At 41.7% G+C, this 10463-nt stretch overlaps 1 long non-coding RNA gene across 1 annotated transcript; it reads right to left on the bottom strand.

Moving 5' to 3' along the window:
* Positions 1-3351: 3351 nt before the first annotated feature.
* LOC142737552 (uncharacterized) lies at positions 3352-5788 on the bottom strand. The gene is made up of 3 exons (XR_012880580.1): positions 5718-5788; positions 4810-5168; positions 3352-3845 (listed from the first exon to the last, which is right to left on the bottom strand). It is a non-coding gene; the product is annotated as an uncharacterized LOC142737552 (long non-coding RNA).
* Between the last annotated feature and the right edge of the window lie 4675 nt (positions 5789-10463).

Genomic DNA, 10463 nt, shown 5'->3' with positions numbered 1-10463 from the left:
AGCACACGCGCCAGCGATGGCGAAGGCATAATAGTGGCGTGTCAAGGCGATTCCAACGTGAAGGGAGAAACACACACTGTTGTTTCTGCAGAGGCAGAAATAAGGTTCTAAACAGCCTTCTCCCAGCAAGCAGGGGTTGGGCCAGCTGGCCTATTTGTAGGCTGGCATCCCACTAATCCCCTCTGCGTTTTTTACGCGCGATGCAAACGCTAGTCGTGCGCGCGTTTAAAACGCAACAACGCTGCGTATACGCAGTGCATACGCAATACAAACGCGGGCAAAACGCAGCTTTTTTTGCACGCGCAAAACGCACACGCTCGTGTAAATCAGGCCTCATACCCTATGGTCCCAATAAATGTATTGAAAATAATTTGTAATAACATCAAAAAAGGTCCCAACAGGAGTTAGGGACAAGTCAGAAGACACTAAAAATGTTTATGTATGTTTCTATTTATTTAAATTTGTATTTGGAAGTTATTTGTATCCTTTAACTAATTATTCTCTGAAGACTATAACTTAATTTAAATATGATTTTTGAACATGCCTGTATACATGAGTTAAAGATAATTTTCTTCTTTTAATTTTGTATGTTTTGGTCTACATGTCAGAAACATGTACGGCAGAAATATACCTCCTGGTTATAAGAATCCAGCTCTTTAAAGACATAAAGGCTCACATATCATAAAGGATTTACAGAGTCTCCAAGGAAACTGTCAATTGCCATTAGGTAGCAACTAGTTGCTCAGCCTGTTCGCAGTCATGAACCTTTGGTGATGTCAATAATAGGGCTTTCCCTTATAACCTACTGTCATCCAATGATCTGAACTCACTAAGATCATTATTGTTGTCCCTAAAAAGTCCTCCAACAACCAGGGGATCACATAGTTTGCTGTCTTTGCTCCCATTATTTAGCTGGGATTATTGTTCACCTATTGACTTACTGTATTTGTGCATTCATAAAATGCTCTATTTTTGTTTATTCATATAGCGCTTTAATCGATTTATCTTCTCAACTTATGTCCTATATGAGAACTAAATATAATTGCAGCCATATATTCAGATTTATCTCAATATGTACTGTTTCAAAGTTTATTATGGGTTTATTCATGTAAAGTACTTGTCAAAATTTTATACAAACCTACTCATAGAAGGGGTTTTCTTTATATTTCCTTTGAGAATAATAGTAAAGTCATTGGTACTTGGATGTAAAAGAAATGGATATACAGTGACCAAAAAAGTAACATAGTGTAATGACCGCGGGCATCTCCTACGTACCGGCAGCCACGACCGCAGGACACTCAGAGCTTGCCGGCGTATCTCTCCTGGACACGACGGCACACGCGACTGCATCTCTCCACTGCTTACCCAGGGTGCACGCGCACTCGTTCCAAGCCTTAAGGGGCCAGCGCACACACCAGTAAAATTATCCCTGCCCAATCCCAACTCAGCCTGGACTTTAAAAATAACTCTGCCCACTTCCTCCTTGCCTGAGCGTTGTTTTGTCTTCCCATGTATGTTCTGCAAATGGTTCCTTAGCTGTATACTGTTTTCCTGTATCCTGAATTCCATTTCCCGTATTCAGTAATTGTGTTTCGTCGCAGTGCGAAGTCTAGTGCCTGAGTCGAGTTCACCATCTCTGCCCGATGAAAGTGCAGGCCTGAGGGTCCAGACGACTACACTACATCTGTGTCAAGTGTCCGTGGCAAGCCACGTGTCTGCCAAGCCAAGTGTCTGCTAAGTCAAGTCACGTGTCTGCCAGCCAAGTGTCTGCCAAGTCAATCTTCTGCCAAGTCAAATCTCTGCCAAGCCAAGTCTCTGCCAACCCATTTGTCTGCCAAGTCAGGATGTCTGCCAAGTCTTCTATCCAGATACTCTTGTCCTGTAGACTATCTTTGACTCCAGTTTGGCCAGCTGCTACTCCACTACGGCAGAGTGGTCCAGTAGAACCACATACCCCACAGTCATGATACATAGTAACATAGTTGTAAGGTCGAAACAAGACATACGTCCATCCAGTTCAGCTTTTTATTCTGCAATGTTGATCTAGGGGAACGCAAAAGCATTCCAAGCCAATTTTCCTCATCTTAGGGAAAAAATGTGTTTCTGACTACAATATGGCATTCAGAATAAATACCTGGATCTACGACCCATCTCCAGTACTTAGTAACTATAACTTGTAATATTATTATTCTTCCATAGTCTCACTTCACAGTAAAAAGTCACCTTCTGTTTGTATAGAAACCTACTTTCCTCTAGTTATAGAGGATGCCCCCCTCTATTCCCAAGCCACTACATCAAATAGTGGTTTGAGCATAATCCGGGTAGAGAGAAATTTTAACTCTGTCATAAGTAAGCTCTGATGTATGCCATGTCTTCCTCAGCAAAAGATCTCTATCTCCCGCACTAAGCAGTTTGATGAGCATCGGCCTTGGTGGGGACCCAGGAGAGTCCCTGTGTGCTCTCTCCCCTGAGAAAACTTTTGATACAGATTGCTCACCAAATTTATTCAACAGCCAACTTTTAATAAACGAGACACAGTCTGAGCCTTCTGCATTTTCTAGAAAACCCACTAACCGCAAGTTGGCCCTGCGGGACCTGTCTTCTAGGTCTGTCAATTTACTGGGCATTTCTTTATTAGATTGCTTCAAAGATTGCATTTCTTTCTGTAGGGAGAACACTGTATCCTCAACGTCTGATATCCTATTTTCAATCGCACCCACTCTATCCTTTATTTTGGAAGGGTCATCTCTTATGAAGGATACATCAGATCTAATGCAGCCCATTTGTATTTGTATATTGTATATTGTAAAAACTGAGATGTTGTCGGGTGATGCTCCAGAATTGGAGAGTGTAAAAGAGGTACGTCGAAAAGAAGAGGGCACTTCTGTTTTGTCAGAAATCTTACGTACTCTTCCATTTTTTTCAGAGTACGTAAGATTTATGACAAAACAGAAGTGCCCTCTCCTTGTCGACCTACCTATTTTACACCCTCCTATTCTGGAGCATCACCCAACAACATCTCAGTAGGGCTAAGGCTGGGTTCACACGAGCATGTTACGTCCGTAATGGACGGAACGTATTTCGGCCGCAAGTCCCGGACCGAACACACTACATGGAGCCGGGCTCCTAGCATCATAGTTATGTACGACGCTAGGAGTCCCTGCCTCTCCGTGGAACTACTGTCCCATACTGAAAACATGATTACAGTATGGGACAGTTGTCCCGCAGCGAGGCAGGAACTATGATGCTAGGAGCCCTGCTCCCTGCAGTGTGTTCGGTTCGGGACTTGCGGCCGAAATACGTTCCGTCCATGACGGACGTAACATGCTCGTGTGAACCCAGCCTTATAGGATCTCCTCCATCCGTAACTTTAGAATGTATGGTTTTAACATTAGCGGAGGCATGTGCGGGGGAATATAAAAATGTATCGAGTCTACCTGCTTTTGTCTAAACACCCCCACTTCTCCTTCTGATACTTATTTCCTTTGGTTTCTTTTTAGATGGCATATTTATGCCTATTAGCGAACCAGTTGATTAGTATTTGGGCAATCTCAATACCTCAAGATCTTATAAGTCCCATACAGGATTTAACCCTACCACCACAGGAATCCCTAAATCAGATGACCACTCAAGTCAGGCTGTTACAGAACAGCATACAGGCTCCAACTAAGTGATTAGCAAGGTCCCAGTACTCCGGGAGGTTACCATTAGGTGGAGGCACCATCAACTGGAGTTTAAACATTAATGTACCTTGTCCAGTAGGATTTGAAAACTCTTCTATCAAATGGTTTGTCCGTGCCTCAGGCTTCAGCAATCCTCCAGGCCACCTCAGATTTGAGCATCCCCTAGTCGTAGCAAAGTAAATAAGAGGGAAACATTTGAACAAAGATAAGCGCAGGTTATGTAATCCAAAACAGAATAGAATAGAGTAGGCCTTACAAGTCCATATTAATCAAAGTACCGAAAAAAATTGGAAGGAAGCGGTACAATAACACAATCATAGGATATTCTCCAGGCAGTTTAAAAGAATAAAGGGGTTGTCCACTACCAGACAACTGATGACCTATCCACCGTATAGTATACTGGTTATCCACAGCACTCACTTGGTCGGAATAACTCCACTCGATTTCAGCGGGATGCAAATACCAAGTCCAGAGATCCCGTCTGGACAATCAATTGATGCAAAAAACCTGAGGACAGCATCCGTATGGCAAAGGTGTAAAAATGTTTTATTAACACATCCCAATAACAAAGTGCTACGTTTCGACTCCGCAGGAGTCGTTTTCAAGCTTGAAAAAGACTCTTGCGGAATCGAAACGTAGCACTTTGTTATTGGGATGTGTTAATAAAACACTTTTACACCTTTGCCATACGGATGCTGCCCTCAAGTTTTTTTCTATCCACCGTATAGGTCATCAGTATATCATCGGTGCCCGGACCCCGCACCGATCAGGTGCTTCGGCTGCCTGCGTGCACCAGATGTCATTACACAGTAAGTAATGTATGGAGCCGGAAGCAGTTGGTCCGGGTATCGGACCACATCGATCATGCACTGATGACCTATGGGTATGTCAACAGTTATCCGGTAGTCGACAACCATTTAAGCTTTGTTTATAGAAGAAGCCTCCTATTCTCCTCGAGTTCTCATGTACACTTTATGATGCAAAACAGTACAAAGTTTGCAATAGCCTGATAACATGCGGGGCACATGTTCTAAAGCATATGGTAAATGTGAGACTAAGTTATTTACTCCCAAAGACAGCTAGACGACTTGAAATCCCCTTAAGGTATACCAGGAAAAAAACATACCTCAGGGCCCATTGGTGGTGGTGGTAAGCAGGGACCTTTTCTGTAGTGGCAGGGAGGCAGAGTGACTGGTTACAGAATGCAGGATGCAGGGTGCAAAGAACAGGAGCAAGGGCATCAGACTTCAATCAGACGTCAGTCCACAGGGGTGGACAGCAGTGGATAGTAGAGTGCCGTACTAGGAGGCGAGACCTGGCGGCGATGTTGGTCCTGGCAGTGAGCCGCGTGTTACTAGCGTATCACTTCCGATGCCATGCTTGTTCCAGAGAGCGGAAGTGGGAGGGCGGAGCAGCGATACGTAGTCCGCTCACATTCTTCCTCCTAGTTAGGCTGTGATGTTGATGACAGTTTCTTTTTCTAATCTGAAAATAATAAACCATAATTGTGACATGTATTTCCCTAAGTGCATAACCTTACATTTATCAGTATTAACCCTCATTAGCCACTTCTCTGCCCAAGTCTCCAACTTGTCCAGATCTATTTGTAACAGAATACTGCCTTCATTTGCATTAATTACTTTACACAGTTTAGTATCATCTGCAAAAATAAACATGTTACTGTGTAATCTGTCTACAAGGTCATTAATAAATATATTAAACAAAATAGGGCCCAATATTGAACCCTGTAGCACCCCACAAGCAACAGTAACCCAATCTGTTAATAACTCCCCTTTGTTTTCTATAACTAAGAAAGTTACTTCCCCACTTACACACATTTCCCCATAGTCCCAGCATTCTCATTTTATGTGCCAAACTTTTTTGCGGCACAATATCAAATGCTTTAGAAAAATCAACATATATGATATCTAATGACTCACCCCAGTCCAGTTTAGGACTTACCTCCTTATAGAAGCTAGCATCTCTTAAAAAACCTTCAAACATTTACTCACAATAGAGGTTAAACTTACAGACCTTTAGTTTTCAAGCTCATATTTTTGACCCCTTTTTGAATATTGGCACCACATTTGCTATCCGCCAGTCCTGTAGAAAAGATCCGGTTATTATAGAATCCTTAAATTTCATAAATAATGATCAGTCTATCACTGTACTTAATTTCTTAAGAACACAGGGGTGTATGTCACCTGGACTCTGTGATTTGTCTATTTTAATCTTTTCAAAAGTTTCAAATTCAAAACAATCTTATATTTTAGATTCTTCAAATTAGCCATCTTTTGCCTTGATAGAAGCTTTGCACACTTTAGTATTCTATCAACCAACTTCAAGAGGTAGCCATGAGGAATGCTTTCCAACAGTCTTAAAGGATGTCCTATGTATGCTCAGCACTTTTTGACTGCTTTTCCTTGACTCTCCGACTGAACTCATTCCAAATCATCTCTACTGTGGAGGCCAGGGGATATGATGAAGCACTCCATCACTTTCCTTTTTTATCAATTAGTTTTTACACAGCCTGGCGGTATGTTTTGGGATATTGGGTCAATAATTCCTTCAAGAGCATCTGTCACTATCTTTTTGCTGAGGCCATCATAAGATAGTGGCAGAGGCACGGATTTTAGAGACTGATTTCAGAGTTAGAAGTATTATGTGTAGGTGAAGTGTACTCAAACTTACATTTTAATCGGTGCAGAGCCCACATCACGCTGTGAGAAAGTGTCTGGCAGATTCATGAGGTGCCGATAACCCCACCCTTCCTCCACTGATTGCCAGTTTTCTCCCCATTACTGTACACTAATGTAAGTTTTACTAAATGTACACCTCTTTACACATAATGCTTATAGTGCTGAAATTAGCATCTCTAATGTTCGAGAAAGGGTGTGGTCCCCCGAAACGTCGCACACGTGGTGTCTCTGCAAAAGCCCTCTATCTAACTGGGAAGACAAGGATGGAACTCTAACCTACTTCCAGGAGTCTAACCTTCAGATGGGTGAAATATTTTTTTTCATATTGTGCACATTTTTTCCACTTGTTTTAAGTCATTTGACACTGAAATATACAAAATACAATTTTCTACTTGTTGACATTGCCGTCTGGATTAGTGCTTATTTCCTTATACGCTATATCTAAGTGTTTGAAAGCCGCTCTTGTTCCACTACCACACCCACAGGTTAGTCTATTAGTAAGGTCAGAAACCACCTACCCGAAAATAGCATCTCTGCCACTATCTTATGCTGCTCTCAGTGAGGGCAGCAAAAAGGCGGTGACAAATGCTCATTCAGTTCTAAATAGATCATCAATTGTTGCCAGAAAACTGGAGGTGTGTTTTGGGTCATTAATGGCAAACCAGTTGGACTGGTGTGTCGCTGCAGAATGGTTTGGTAGCCATGCCTATTAAGTATGCCTTTAGTTCTGTATACCGTATTTTTTTGGACTATGAGACGCAGTTTTTACCTTAGAATCTGTGCTGTAATCTCCTGCTACGTCTTATCTCCTGAAGGCAAACAGCTGTCAGTGTATTTGAAACAGCATGTCCTGTAATAAATCTCTGGGTTATCTGCTCAGTAACTGTCACATTTTGCACACACAATTCTGTCAAATCTGACTGTTCAGTGAGCCCGATAACCAAGACATTTGTACACACAGCACAGTAAATCTGTGCAGGTAATAATCTGCAAGGACCTACTAGCCATGCCCCCTCCTATGTACAGAGCCGCAAGAAGAGCATATTCAACGCCATTACCCCCTGCCTCTCCACATCTCTGATGTCTGGTGTGTTCAGGCGAGGGTGAGAACAGCATAGCTGCCAATATCTTGTATTTCTGTGTCTGACATTATTATGAGCCACTGTGGCTGGCTTTGAATTGAGGCACTTTGGCATTGTATTGGGGCACTGACTGGCATTCTTATGGGGCACTGTGGCTGTCATTTTATTGGGGCACTGTGGCTGTCATTGTATTGGGGCACTGCAGCATTGTATTGAGGCACTGTGGCTGGCATTGTATTGGGGCACTGTGGCTGGCATTGCATTGGGGCACTGTTGTACCTTATTGTCTCAATATTACCCAGGAAATGTACAGTTAAAGGCAAAACCTTTTTTTTTTTTTGTCCTCTTTTATGCTAGAATTTGTGGGAACGTCTTATGGTCCAGTGCGTCCTATAGTCCAAAAAATATGGGTAATTTGCCTATAGTGTCACCAGCAAAGCACTCCCATACCATCACACCTATTCCCCCATGCCTCACGGTGGGAGCCACATATCCAGACATCATCCGTTCACCTTCTCTGTGTCTAACAATGACATGATTTCCACTGGTTTGATGTGCACTGCCTATGTTCCTTGGCTTAAACAAGACTCTTCCTTTTGTCTCTCTTAGTAGTGCTTTTCTTGCAGCAACTCTTCCATGGAGTCCTGATTCACTCGGTCTCCTATGAACATTTGATGTTGACATTTGTCTGCTACTTAAACTCTAATCAGAGGCAGGGGCAGATTTAGGGGGGGGGGGGTGATGCCCATACAAACAAAAGCGCTGTTTATTTGTATTTTTTTTAATAGCCCATGCTGGAGACTATGAATGAGAGGGGGAGCCATGCTGGGGACCAGTAATGAGAGAGGAGCTATGCTTGGGACCAGGAATTAGAGGGCCCCCATGTTGGAAAACAGGAATGAGAGGGGAGCAATGCTGGGAACCAAGAGGGGAACATACTGTGCAAATAGATATAGAGGGGCGCTATGCTGGAGACCAAGAATAAGCTTTGTGCCAGGCTGGGGAACAAAAATTATGCAGCCTTCTTAAGATGGGAAAGGGAGGGGTCACCATGAGGACTGAGAAAGAGGGAGAACCACCTATGATAATCTGTTATCTGTGTGTGCTTCAGCGACTTGTGTATAGCACCATGAAACGTTTATTAGTTCTAGTCTGGACCTAGTCCTGTGCTGATGTGGTGCCAAGCAGTAGTGTTATCAAAACCTTCAATATCTACACAGGTTACGATGTAGAAGAACTTGCACGCTATACTACCAGAGAATATGTGCTTTATATTGCAACTCATAACACAATATTAGCATGGGTTTACAATTGATGGGTGATGTCAAGTACAACCAAATATCATAAAAAAGATTTGCAATTATTTGAAAGAGTACCATGTAATATTACATTTGAACGGCTAAATGGAGCTTCCAATGACAATATCAGCAGGCCATGGGGATAAGAGAAGCCGGATAACCGAAGCAGATACATTCTAAGAGGGGGTTGTTTAGATGGGTCAATCCCTTCAATGAATAGTTATTAACTAGGTCATGGTATTGCTCCTGACAGCGTATATTTGTATACTATACCCCATAAAAGATTGGCGTATAAAATTAGAGTGCATATACATGGCTAAATAAGTTGATTTGGTTAATAACACTGGGTTGTTTTAACCCCTTAAGGACCAGACCATTTTTTATTTTTTTAATTCTCGTCTTTTCCTTCCTGCATTCCAAGAGCCAGAATTTTTTATTTTTCCGTCAACATAGCCGTATGAGTGCTTGTTTTGTGCAGGACAACAAATGTACCATTTAATGTACTGGAAAAACTTTTCAAAACTATTTTGTGGGGTGGAATCTGAAAAAAAGAACAGCAATTCCCCAATTGTATTTCGGGTTTTGACTTTACCGCTTTCACCGTGGGGGATAAATAAATATAAATATCATTAAATAAATATTAGTACAAACTTTTACTTTTATCGATACCAATTACTGTTATTTTCTATTGCTTATGTTATTTTACGTAAAAAATAGGAAAATGTTTTTTTTTAAATACTTTTATCCTAGTTTTTTTTTTAAATGTTAAAAAACTTGATTAAACTTATTTTAACATTTTATTTTTAGTCCCACTAGGGGAATACATTCAATTGTTTAATCCCTGGTACAATACAATGCTATACTTATTATACTTGTAACCTCTCCTATTAATCCCTGGGAGCACTAAGTTTAATGGGAGCACTAACATGGCAGATCGCGTAGCGGGGAAAGGGTGATGTGATGATAGAGGAGCCCCCCCTCTGACTAATAGCTTAGATGCTGCGTTCGCTGTTGACTGGGGAATCTAAGCGGTGAAACAGTCAGGATCAGAGTTATCTTCTATTTTAGCCATTGAAGCGAGGTACTACACAGCTGATGCCAGCAGCGTTTGGAGCGGACTTAGCATGAGAGCCAACTTCAAAGTATTTCCCCCTGTTATTGTAGCGTGCGAGTGGGAGACCCGAGAATGGAAGGGAAAGGTGCAGGCAGGGCCGGCCTTAGGTTGGATGGTGCCCCGTGCGGAACTCTCGATTGCTGCCCCCTAAACAAACCAAAAATTAACCACATATATAGACATGCACATACTGGAACATATATACTGTACATACATAAAGACAGATATTTAGAAATACAGGCAAATATACATGCACACATTCTGGAATATATACATATAGGTAAATATATAAACATACAAACACACATATACACAAACACACACCGGCAGATAAATACACAGACCGGAACATATACAAATACATAAAAGACACATATATACAAGCACAGACAGACCTATATATACCCACACAGGCACATATATACACAGTACAAATAATGTATTAGATTTCACATGCAGTCCTATGTAACACCACAGATAACACAGTGATAACTCTCTGAATACAGATAATGTAGTAGATGTTACCTGCAGTCCTATGTAACACCACAGATAACACACAGTAATAACATCTTTGTTTTATCTATTCT

Source organism: Rhinoderma darwinii, chromosome 1 (genome assembly GCF_050947455.1).
Source record: "Rhinoderma darwinii isolate aRhiDar2 chromosome 1, aRhiDar2.hap1, whole genome shotgun sequence".
In the NCBI taxonomy this organism is placed as follows: domain Eukaryota; kingdom Metazoa; phylum Chordata; class Amphibia; order Anura; family Rhinodermatidae; genus Rhinoderma; species Rhinoderma darwinii.
The sequence above is the reverse complement of the archived record's forward strand: the minus strand, read 5'-3'. Positions and strand labels throughout refer to the sequence as shown.